Source organism: Malus domestica, chromosome 03 (assembly GCF_042453785.1).
Source record: "Malus domestica chromosome 03, GDT2T_hap1".
Classification (NCBI taxonomy): Eukaryota; Viridiplantae; Streptophyta; class Magnoliopsida; order Rosales; family Rosaceae; genus Malus; species Malus domestica.
This window is the reverse complement of record NC_091663.1, coordinates 22,881,304-22,893,479: the sequence shown is the minus strand read 5'-3', so window position 1 is coordinate 22,893,479 and position 12,176 is coordinate 22,881,304. Positions and strand designations below refer to the sequence as shown.

The 12,176-nt window shown below is 40.6% G+C and overlaps 1 long non-coding RNA gene across 1 annotated transcript; it reads left to right on the top strand.

The window, feature by feature from the left end:
• Window positions 1–1,019: 1,019 nt before the first annotated feature.
• On the top strand, window positions 1,020–2,783 carry LOC103425225 (uncharacterized). Its single transcript, XR_011578789.1, has 2 exons — window positions 1,020–1,372; window positions 2,356–2,783. It is a non-coding gene; the product is annotated as an uncharacterized lncRNA (long non-coding RNA).
• The last annotated feature ends 9,393 nt before the right edge of the window (window positions 2,784–12,176 follow it).

Sequence of the window (12,176 nt, the reverse complement as noted above, 5' to 3'; positions counted from 1 at the left end):
TGGTTAGACAAAAATATCACATGTTTACCAAAATATCCTTGATGTTCAAAACCTCAAAAAATCTTCATTATAATTTCGAATAACATTCTGTTTGCGCCCACGCGTTCATATCGACGAGTACTATCCAAATATATAAGGATAAGTGGAACAATACGTAGGGACCAATTACGACCTAAAAAATTCCGTTTAATCCACTAGGGTGTTTTTGTCTTTTTACTTATAAAAAATTATACGCCGCAATTACAATGCGTTGAAACTACGAATAATAATACGAAATACATAATACGTAATTTTAAATAGTGAAATCCTCGGGCTGGATTTCACAAGAGGGGTATTTATAGGAGGGTGACCGGCCTTTTACGGTGGTTTGAGAATAATTACAAATTATTATGTGAAATAATATGTTACAATTAACATAACAATTATTACTAATTTAAATAAGAAAATTTGGGAGTTACCTTTTAAATAAAATCAATAAGGATTGATGAGAAGTGATAAGAGGAATTTGAATAAATTCCTTAAAGACCTCCTTTGACTCTTCCTTGTTGAGTTGTCATTGTGTTGCATACGCGTGAGAATCTTGGATTGTCTTGCGGATAATCTTTTTTTTTCAACCAAACGCCTCCATGATTTTTTGGATTATTTTTTGCTCCACAACACTCATATTCACCCATTTATATTTTACAGGTAAACGGTTATATCCATAACTGTGCTTATTCAAACGATTACTCACAACAATAACCGTTAAGTTTAAATGGGTGATTAACCACAGTTACCCATACTTGTGAGTATTTTGCCCATCCCTAATTCGGACCATTTTGGTTTCTAAGTCCCAGTATTAAGCAGGAATCAGTCTACATAGTTCGGTTCTAGTTTGACCGATGCAGTCAAGCCGGTTTTCTTTGTTTCTTATACTCGGTTTAATCTGGTCTGGCCTGCGAAATTGAAAGATGAACCGGTTTGGTTCGGTTTTCGGTTCAAGTTGATGAAAAGATAAAAGTACCGTTAACCTCTTTCCCAGTTGTGGCTGTGGCTTCATTTATCTCATTCAAATCAATGCTTCCCCTGTATTCTCCTTCACTTCACGGTAAACCACCATTGTCACTGCAACCATTTTCTCCCACAAGTTATAAGCTTAAAACATGCATTTCTGAATTGCTAGAGCCTGGCCATGGCATTTTCAGGAAGAAGAACACAAACCCATATCACCATAATTCTTCTTTCTCCTCCTCTTCCTGTATTGTTTGTGCAGTGGAGAACGAGTCGCAGCGGTTTGAGGTAGACCCAGATAAGGCCAGAGAAGCTCTTAAAAATCTTGACCAGCAACTTCAATCCCGCTCCCAAACTAAATTCCGCCCTCCAAAGGAAAAGGGTATTCTCTCTCTCTCTCTCTCTCTCTGACAGAACTACAAGCACTTCGGATGCAACTGATGTGAGTGTTTATGTGGGATAGATATTGCTCAATTAGTACTTGGAGTTTGAATATGGTTTTCGAGTAGCAAATTAATTTGGGAATTTCCACCAGAACTTAGCTGCTCTGCAATCTGCATCTAATATAATTTGGGATTTCTGATATCTGAATTATGCAAATACTTGTCTTGGTACCAACAATCCTAGTGTGATCTAATTTGGAATTTCTGATGATAAAGTGAAAACACAAACAAAACTTGCATGCAATTAGATTAAGTTACCACAACTTTTCTGTTCTAGACGATGAATTTTTTTGGTTAATTAAACTTGAGAAACAAGTTTTGATTTGCTACCCACTCATTAGAGGCGGGGTATACCCTATCCTACTAACTCAAGGGCTTGGGACGTGTTTAATGTGACCTCAGCGTGAGGTGATAATGAACCTCTTACCCCCATGACTTAATTCTCCATACGATCATTCACTCGACTGTCTTGCTTAGTTACAAGCCCATGTTAGAGGGCTTGGCGTTTTATTTTGTCAAAACTGCATTTTCTGATATAGTTTAATCAGGGACTTGAGCACCTAAATCTGCAAAGCATATGGTCTTGTTATAATCTTGCTATTATGTGAAGGAACTATAGCATTGCAGTTTCATAGGGTCTTATTAGGAAACGGAAATACCTAAGAGTGTTTAGTCTAATGGTCAGGCCCTTGGTTTGTTACCAAGAGGTCTGGGTTCGACACCTCTCAAGGTACCCACCTAGCAATTGCTAGAGTTTCTTGCCTACCAAATGTTGTGGGGTCAGGCAGGTGGCCTAGTGAGTAGTCGGGTCAAAGACCCGGAGACACTAGATTCAAAAAAAAAAAAAAAAAAAATTTAGGAAACGGAAATGAAACAAATTAAACGGATGTTGACGACAAGAACTTTTTTTCACTGATTGCAGCACCGGACGTGACTTTTACAAGAGATCGAACAAAAGATGAGCAAGTTGAAGAATTTTCAGGATCGTTCTTCACAATCACGGCTGCTGCAGTCTTTGCTTTCACCGTCTTCTATAATGTGCTGTTTTACACTGTTATAAAACCAGCCATAGATGGACCGGGGGCAGCTCCATACACAGTTGTTCAAAGAGAAATCCTAAAGGACCAGTTTTGATCCGCAACCAGAAATTTATGTTCAAGATAGATGCGCTGAATCGCCTTTCAGCTCAGCTTATACACAGCTTCTGGTTTGAGTTTGTGTGAGAATAATTCACAGAGAGAAAGGGGAAAATTAGTTCTGTGCTTACTTGTAATCATCTTAAAACCATAAATGTGCAACAGTAATTACTATTAATTAGAGAAGCAAAGAAGTCGATGACCATATATGGAACTGAACGTGCTCTAGATTTGTGATTTTTTTTTTTTTTTTTGTGAGTATTATGTTGGTGTTGATTCTTAGAAAATATTATGTCAATTATACTTTTATTAACTTTATCTTCCTAGTATAATTTTCAAAATATCAAACCTTATGCTAAAACACTTTAAAACTCCAAAGCGATGTTGTTTCAGATATTAGCACAATATCTTGCAGCATTGGATCATTGGGATGACGAGGGAACTGGATGAAGGATAGCGTTTTTTCTTTCCCACTATTAATTCTTTGAGAGTTTTTATCTCTCAAATAATCTCTATCATGGATAAAGGAGGAGGGGGAGGGCGTCAGGTAGTCGACTGCCGGCACTCCATGATCACGTCGAATCCTTATGAAAATGAATCCAGAACAAAATAGCGCTAAAGCTAGGGCGTCACCCGTAAGTGGCGCGCTGTGCGGCCCGAGCACAGTGATAAGTGAGCAAGGGTTGCTGTATCTCCATCGGCACCCGGATGCAGTGTTAAATGAGCAAGGGGGCCATAGAAACTTCTTTTCGAACGACCCCACTCAAAGTTGTTTGGGAGCATATGCTCCTATCAACTTTACCCGGGACACACAAAAGAAGTACTTTGATCCTATTAGACGGGGGAGGGTGAAGAAGCTAGGACAGAAGGGTAGAGTTCAAGAGAGCAAAATGCGTTTAGGAACGTGGAATATAGGAACCTTAACGGGAAAATCTATGGAAGTAGTGGAAGTTATGGTGAGGAGAAGGATAAATATTATGTGCCTACAAGAAACTAAGTGGGTTGGTAGTAAGGCAAAGGATCTAGAAAACTCAGGGTTTAAACTTTGGTATTCGGGCACACATAGAACGAGAAACGGTGTTGGCATCATCGTGGACAAGACCTTGGTACAAGATGTTGTAGATGTCAAGAGGGTAGGAGATAGAATCATGGCAATCAAGATTGTAATAGGACAAGAACTTATCAATGTGATTAGTGCGTACGCACCTCAAGTAGGGTTGGATACGAGGTCGAAGGAGAAATTTTGGGAAGATCTTGGAGACTTGGTGCAAGGAATTGCTCAGACGGAGAAGTTATTTATAGGAGGAGATTTAAATGGACACGTGGGCAGGGAGACAGGCAACTATGGAGGTTTTCATGGTGGCCATGGTTTTGGGGAGAGAAACGAGGATGGAGAAGCTATCTTGGATTTTGCAATGGCATCTGATCTCTTCTTAGCCAACACCTTCTTTAAGAAGAGAGAAGAACATGTGATCACCTACAAGAGTGGGTCGTCAAAAACACAAATAGATTTTCTTCTAATGAGGAAAGGGGATCGTATAACTTGTAAGGATTGCAAAGTTATACCAGGAGAGAGCGTGGCTAATCAACATCGCTTGTTGGTGATGGATGTACATATCAAAAGAGTGAGACAAAAGAACAAGACTTGGAAGTGCCCAAGGACTAGATGGTGGAATCTAAAAGAAGAAAAACAAGCCATTTTCAAAGAGAAAGTAATCACCCAGTGTGTGTGGGATAGAGAGGGGGAAGCTAGCCAAATGTGGGATTCCATGGCTAGTTGTATCCGAAAAGTAGCAAAAGAGGTATTAGGAGAGTCCAAGGGCTTTGCCCCACACCAAAAGGAATCTTGGTGGTGGAATGAGGAGGTACAAACAAAGGTGAAGGCTAAGAAGGAATGTTGTAAAGCCTTATACAAGGATAGGACTGATGAAAATGGTGAAAGGTATAGAAAAGCGAAGCAAGAGGCGAAGAAAGCTGTGAGAGAAGCTAAGTTAGCGGCTTACGACGATATGTATAAATGACTAGATACCAAAGAAGGAGAGTTGGATATCTATAAACTAGCTAGAGCAAGGGAAAAGAAGACAAGGGACCTAAACCAAGTGAGGTGCATCAAGGATGAGGATGGAAAAGTTCTTGCTACAGAGAATGCGGTTAAAGACAGATGGAGAGGTTATTTTCATAATCTTTTCAATGAAGGACATGAAAGGAGTGCTTCTTTAGGGGAGTTGAGTAACTCAGAAGAGTGTAGAAACTACTCTTTTTATCGTCGAATCCGGAAGGAAGAAGTGGTTGTAGGTTTGAAGAAGATGAAGCAAAGAAAAGCAATAGGCCCAGACGAGATACCAATCGAAGTGTGGAAAGTTTTGGGAGAGACAGGTATAACATGGCTCACTGACCTTTTCAATAGGATTTTGAAAACGAAGAAGATGCCAAATGAGTGGCGAACGAGCACTTTAGTGCCTATCTACAAGAATAAGGGCGACGTACAAAATTGCATGAACTATAGGGGTATTAAGCTAATGAGTCATACAATGAAGCTCTGGGAGAGAGTCATTGAGCATAGATTGAGGCAAGAGACACGGGTTTCGGACAACCAATTCGGGTTCATGCCAGGGCGCTCAACCATGGAGGCAATCTATCTCTTACGAAGATTGATGGAAAGATATAGAGATGGGAAAAAGGATTTACACATGGTCTTTATAGATTTGGAGAAAGCGTACGATAGGGTCCCAAGAGACATTCTTTGGAGGATTTTAGAGAAGAAAGGAGTACGAGTAGCATATATCCAAGCTATAAAGGATATGTATGAAGGAGCAAAGACTGCCGTAAGAACTCATGAAGGACAAACTGAAAGCTTTCCCATAACTGTAGGATTACATCAAGGCTCATCCTTAAGTCCTTACCTTTTTGCGTTGGTAATGGATGAGTTAACAGGACATATTCAAGATGATATTCCTTGGTGTATGCTTTTCGCAGACGATATAGTGTTGATAGATGAAACTCAGGAAGGGGTAAATGCAAAGCTTAACCTTTGGAAAGAAGTGTTGGAATCTAAAGGTCTTCGCCTAAGCCGATCAAAGACAGAATATATGGAGTGCAAGTTCAGTGCAAATGGAGGCCAAAACGAGTTAGGGGTGAGGATCGGTGATCAAGAAATACCAAAGAGCGATCGTTTTCGTTACCTAGGATCTATCTTGCAAAAGAACGGAGAATTAGATGGAGATCTCAACCATAGAATACAAGCTGGATGGATGAAGTGGAAGAGTGCATCCGGCGTGTTGTGTGACCGCCGTATGCCACTGAAGCTCAAGGGAAAATTTTATAGGACGGCAATAAGGCCGGCGATGCTGTATGGCACAGAATGTTGGGCGGTGAAGCATCAACACGTACACAAAATGGGTGTAGCGGAGATGAGGATGCTTCGTTGGATGTGTGGGCACACGAGAAAGGATAAGATTAGGAATGAGGATATCCGGGGTAAAGTAGGAGTAGCCGAAATTGAAGGAAAGATGAGAGAAAATCGGTTACGGTGGTTTGGACATGTGCAAAGAAGGCCTACTGACGCTCCGATTAGAAGATGCGACTATGGGACAGAGGTTCAGGGCCGAAGGGGTAGAGGAAGACCTAGGAAAACTTTGGAAGAGACTATAAGAAAAGACTTAGAGTACTTGGATCTAACGAAGGACATGACACAGGACCGAGCACAATGGCGTTCTAAGATTCATGTAGCCGATCCCACTCAGTGACTTGGATTTTCCAAGTCTCCAACCGAAAAGTTTTCCTCACTCAGGAAATTAAGGGAACACTACCTCAACCTACATGCTACACTCACAAAGCTCCAACAAAAGAAAATTCAAAGAACTTAGCGAAGAAGGCTTTGGTGTATTTAACACAATACGTTGAAATGAAGGAAAGCTTATTTATTGATATCCCCGATAAGCTACAAATATGTACATATACATGAGTCAAAATAAACAAACAAGAGAGAGCCTTCACAAAGGTTGCTTAGGAGAAGTCGCAGCAGTCGGTAGAGCCCCAGAAAGAGAAGGCACCGGAGGGGGATCATTCGGAGCCTCAGTACTGGACAGAACCCTAGAAGGAGGAGGCATCAGAGGTTGATCATTTGGAGCTTCATTACGCGGTATAGCCCCAGAAGACGAAGGCAATAAATGCCTTTGGAACAAACCCACAAATCTCTGATGATCAAGTAAAACCTGACCATCAGATTCCTTCATCTGGTCCAGCTTCCTCTTCATGTTTGTAGCATAGTTATGTGCGAGACGGTGCAACTGTTTATTCTCATGCTTGAGCCCTCTAATCTCCTGTTTGAGACTCATCACTTCAGCCGCCAATGATTCAACTTGGCGGGTTCGAGCAAATAGGCGTTGGGCCATATTAGACACAGAACCTGCACACTGAACACTGAGAGCCAGAGAATCCTTAACAGCTAACTCATCAGATCGTTTGGAAAGTAGTCTGTTATCTTTGGGAGTGAGAAGGTTCCTGGCCACCACCGCAGCGGTCATATCATTCTTCATAACGGAATCCCCAACGGTAAGAGGACCAGTAGGGGAGACGAAGGATGGGCGCCATATGTTGTCTGGAGAAGGCGGGGCTGCCTCTTCAACAAGGTTCAAGTCAAAACGACGGTCGGAGGGGCCAGACATTTTCAAAGGTGTTGAAGAGAGAAGAGGTCGAACAAATCAAGATCTTAGAAGTGTAAGAATGGAGCTTCTACTGGTGAAGATTCAAGTGTGTTTTGGAACTTAATGCCAGCCCCTATAAAAATCTGCACTCGACGGAGCTTCAGAAATCGAAGAGGCGCCTGCTCAGAAATCGAAGAGGCGTTTGCTTTCTCAAAAGCTGGGCTGCTCAGAGACCACGAGGGTCGATCTCAGAAATCGAAGAGGCGTCTGCTTTCTCAAAAGTTGGGCTGCTCAAAGACCACGAAGGCCGATCTCAGAAATCGAAGAGGCGCTTGCTTTCTCAAAAGTTGGGCTGCTCAGAGACCACAAGGGCCGATCTCAGAAATCGAAGAGGCACCTACTTTTCCAGCCTTGGCAGCACCTGTCACACGCACACTCAGCTTTGCGGAAATTATGGGCATTCTGTCGAAGACTTCTGGTGAAGTAGAAAGCACATGAGTCTTACTGTTCAATCACCCACTTCTCACTCGCAATAGTAGCTCATGTGTATCACAGATAACTTTGCCAAAGTTCTCTGCCAAAGTTGAGCACGTGAAGCTTGCAGCTTCCACTACATCGCTCTGACCAAGACGGGTAAAAGAATAGCAAAGAAACAGCACTAACAAAGTTTAGACACATAAATTTTGAAGGTCTAGCTACCCCATATTATTACCCACAAGGGTAAAGGAACAGTATCACTGCTGGATAATTGGAAAGTCCCTGTGTGTCAACCTCTGTGCTTCGTGGCAAGGTAGACTACCAAACATGCCCAACCTTTACTCACATTCGAGAAAACACTCCCAACAAGATTGCTTGCTCCAAAATCGAAGAGGCACCGTCCTCCGAATCTCGAGAGCCAGACTCTCAACATGACTACTTTCTCAAAAATCGAAGAGAGGGTAAAGGAACAGTACCATTGCTGGATAATTGGAAAGTCCCTGTGTGTCAACCTCTGTGCTTCGTGGCAAGGTAGACTAGCAAACATGCCCAACCTTTACTCACATTCGAGAAAACACTCCCAACAAGATTGCTTGCTCCAAAATCGAAGAGGCACCGCCCTCCGAATCTCGAGAGCCAGACTCCCAACATGATTACTTTCTCAAAAATCGAAGAGACACCGCTCTCCGAATCTCGAGAGCCAGACCCCCAGCATGATTGCTTTCTCAAAAATCGAAGAGACATCGTTCTCCGAATCTCGAGAGCCAGATCCCTGATAGGATTGCTTGTTCGAAAACCGAAGAGGCAACACTTTCCCAACTACAAGAGCCGGATCTCCTTGGATAAAGCTGTCTGTAATCTTCACACGCAACATCAGCTTTCCACATACCACAGACCACTTTTTCAAAGTGCTCTGACAGGGTAAAGGAATAGCATTACTACTTGTTGTTAAGGAGACTCCTATATATGTCAACATCCATCCCCAACGGACAGACAGACCTGCAAAAATGCTCAACCCTTCCTCATATATGAGAGGGCACTCTCAACGAAGCCTTTCGAAATATTCAGCTTTCTTTCCCCCCGATAATACCTCTGCAAACAAGTTATACTAGAGCAAGAATATCTCATATCATCAGGGTTAAAAGCAAGAGTATCCCATATCATGCTTTTTCCCTGTCTTTTCCTTTGGCCTTGTTCTTACCTGCAAGACAAGGAGAAAGAGAGCAATCAGTCAGCACTTGGAATCAAGCTTCCAGCCAGGAACTGACTGCCTGGAACTTACTTACCTGGCATTGCTCTCGAGTACTCATCTTCAACATCTTATGCTTCCAGGGAAGATACCGCATCTGCCTGAGGAACAGATAGGGCAAGTGAGAAGGATACAAGGAAGCATGTGGAGACAAGCGTAACAGCACACGTGCCGATACATCCATTACTCTGTCAAAGCAAAAGTATCCCATATCAGTAGGGTCGAACGTACTCTAGATTTGATGGACTTGTTTTGACCCTCAAATTCTTCAGTCGGCCTTATACTCTGGAGGAAACCAGAAAACCCTCCAGCTCAGTTCAAGAATAAGCCTGTGGAAAGTTACTTCTTCAAAAGCAAAAGTATCCCATATCATCTCTTCTCATTTTTCTTCTCTTTATCCTTCATGCTGCCTGCAAGATAGGGAGAATGTGAACAATCAGCCGGAGCTCTGATTGCTTACCTTGTCTGTCACCTCTTTCAGCAAATCCCCTAGCTCGGCAACTTGAGGGACTCCTACTACATGGTTTGTATCGCGCTTGACCAAGCCTGAAACTACAAGTAAGCTTCAAGTGAAATTGATACATTACCTTGTGCATCTCCACCAGTTCAAGATACCACCCCTGGATGGAGGAAGAGTACTTCCAGAGAAGATGTCACATCTACCTATGAGACAGATAAGGCAAGTCAAGACGATACCACATTCCGATACTTAGAAGTTTCGTGATTACGAGATCATTCTCCCACAATATTTCCTAATGTCATTTGTACTAAATCATTCACCTGTACTCACTAAAGGAAAGCTTGAACCTATGTACTTGTGTAAACCCTTCACAATTAATGAGAACTCCTCTATTCCGTGGACGTAGCCAATCTGGGTGAACCACGTACATCTTGTGTTTGCTTTCCTATCTATATCCATTTATATACTTATCCACACTAATGATCGGAGCAATCTAGGATATATCGTGCAAGAGAACGGAGAATTAGAGAGAGACCGTTTTCGCTACCTAGGATATATCGTGCAAGAGAACGGAGAATTAGAGAGAGATCTCAACCATAGAATAGAAGTTGGATAGATGAAGTGTAAGAGTGCATCCGGCGGGTTGTGTGACCGTCGTAGGCCACTAAAGCTCAAGGGAAAATTTTATAGGACGGCAATAAGGCCAGCGATGTTGTATGGCACAGAATGTTGGGCGGTGAAGCATCAACACGTACACAAAATGGGTGTGGCGGAGACGAGGATGCTTCGTGGGATGTGTGGGCACACAAGAAATGATAAGATTGGAAATGAGGATATTCGAGGTAAAGTAGGAGTGGCCGAAATTGAAGGAAAGATGAGAGAAAATCGGTTCCGGTGATTTGGACATGTGCAAAGAAGGCCTACTGACGCTCCGGTTCGAAGATGTGACTACGGGACAGAGGTTCAGGGCCAAAGGGGTAGAGGAAGACCTAGGAAAACTTTGGAAGAGACTCTAAGAAAAGACTTAGAGTACTTGGTTCTAACGGAGGACATGACACAAAACCGAGCGCAATGGCGTTCTAGGATTCATATAGCCGACCCCACTTAGTGGGAAAAGGCTTTGTTGTTGTTTGTTGTTGTATTGGTTATATTGGTTTTTATACATCTTTCTTCTCTTTCAGAAATTGCAACATTTGTGATTATTATTTTACATTTTAGAATATAAAATACGTCAGTTCATATTCTTCATCTGATTGTAAGCATTTCCTTTTCTATAAATGAAACTAGCATATGGGCACACACAAAGAAAATTTTTTATTTTTGTTTTTGAAATAGAAGGAGAGAGGAAGAGAGTGATAGAGAATATGGGAGTGTGAAGTTTTTTTTATTTTTTATTTTTAAATTAGAGATATGTTAGGATTACATGGTGAGACTTTGAAAAAAAAAAGCAAAATTTAGTTGTGTGAAATTACATTTCTGTCCTATATTTCTTATTCATGTTTTGTTTTAATTAAAGGGTTAAACTGGTAATTTCTTATGATTTTGGTTGACAATAAGTGTTTTATTAATTAGTAGAGATACGTCAGTTCCTTAAAGGCACAAGATCAATTCAAATATATATATATATATATATATATATATATATATATATATATATATATATATGCTACGTTTCACTTAAAAGTACGAGTTTTATGATATCCAAAATCCAACTGTTGTAGAAATTCATTATATCCCTATATGCAAAATAAAACTATGAACTTTTTAAACTATTAAGTAATACGTACCACCATAGAAGAAAATTTTGTTGTTACGAGCCTAATCATACCATGTCAAATGCAAGCCGCAAACATTTGAAGCTTCAAAGTATGCTTCGAACATTTGATCTCCAATGTCAAGGGAGTGGGTACGAAAGCTCTTTTTAGTAGGTGCAGACAAGAGAAGAGGGACCATGACTCATCCAACAGGAGTGGCCAGAAAAAATCCATGCATCCCTTCAAGCCATCTATGAGTGGCCAGGGAAAAGCCATTCACCGCCCAAGGACCTCCTTCTCCGCCAATCGTTAGGGTCTTGTTTTTTTCCAACTCATTGAGTCCTAGATTCAGACTCTCTGTCATTCTCTTCGTATAATAAAAATAAAAAATAAAATTGAACCCTGAATAATATACTCTTTACTTATTGGAAAAACTCAAGTACTTCCTTTCAAAACTGTTCTCGCGGATATTTTATGCAAGAACTTTACGAGCATAGAATGATTTTTGTGTAATTATTGTCAATGAACATATTATGAAGTGTGGCTACAATATTTCGTAACTTTTAAGTGTAACAAAATATTAATAAAGGTAGATGAAAGGGATAAGGGTATGTGATCTAATTTTTCATCTTACTCGTTTATTTTACGTTATATTGAATACAACATAATATTATAAATTTCTGGCCGGAAACCTGTCAAGTTAGATAGATTTGCAAAAGGATTGGTTAAGACATGATCCATACCTCCATAATACAACTATACTAAATACTATGTAAAGGTTGATTTTATTTTTGTTTTTAGAAACCACAACCAACTTTAGTTTAACTGTTGGGTAAAAACTCAAGTGCTAAAAATAAAATAAACTAACAATTATTTAACTATCAAAATAGCAGAAAATAGTTTTTTATTTGGAATAAAATTAATTAGTTTTCTTTTACTTTCTTTTTCTCTTGTCATATTATACATAACTAGCATTTTATCACACTCATGCGTGTAGTAGTTTCTTTTTTACATGTTATTC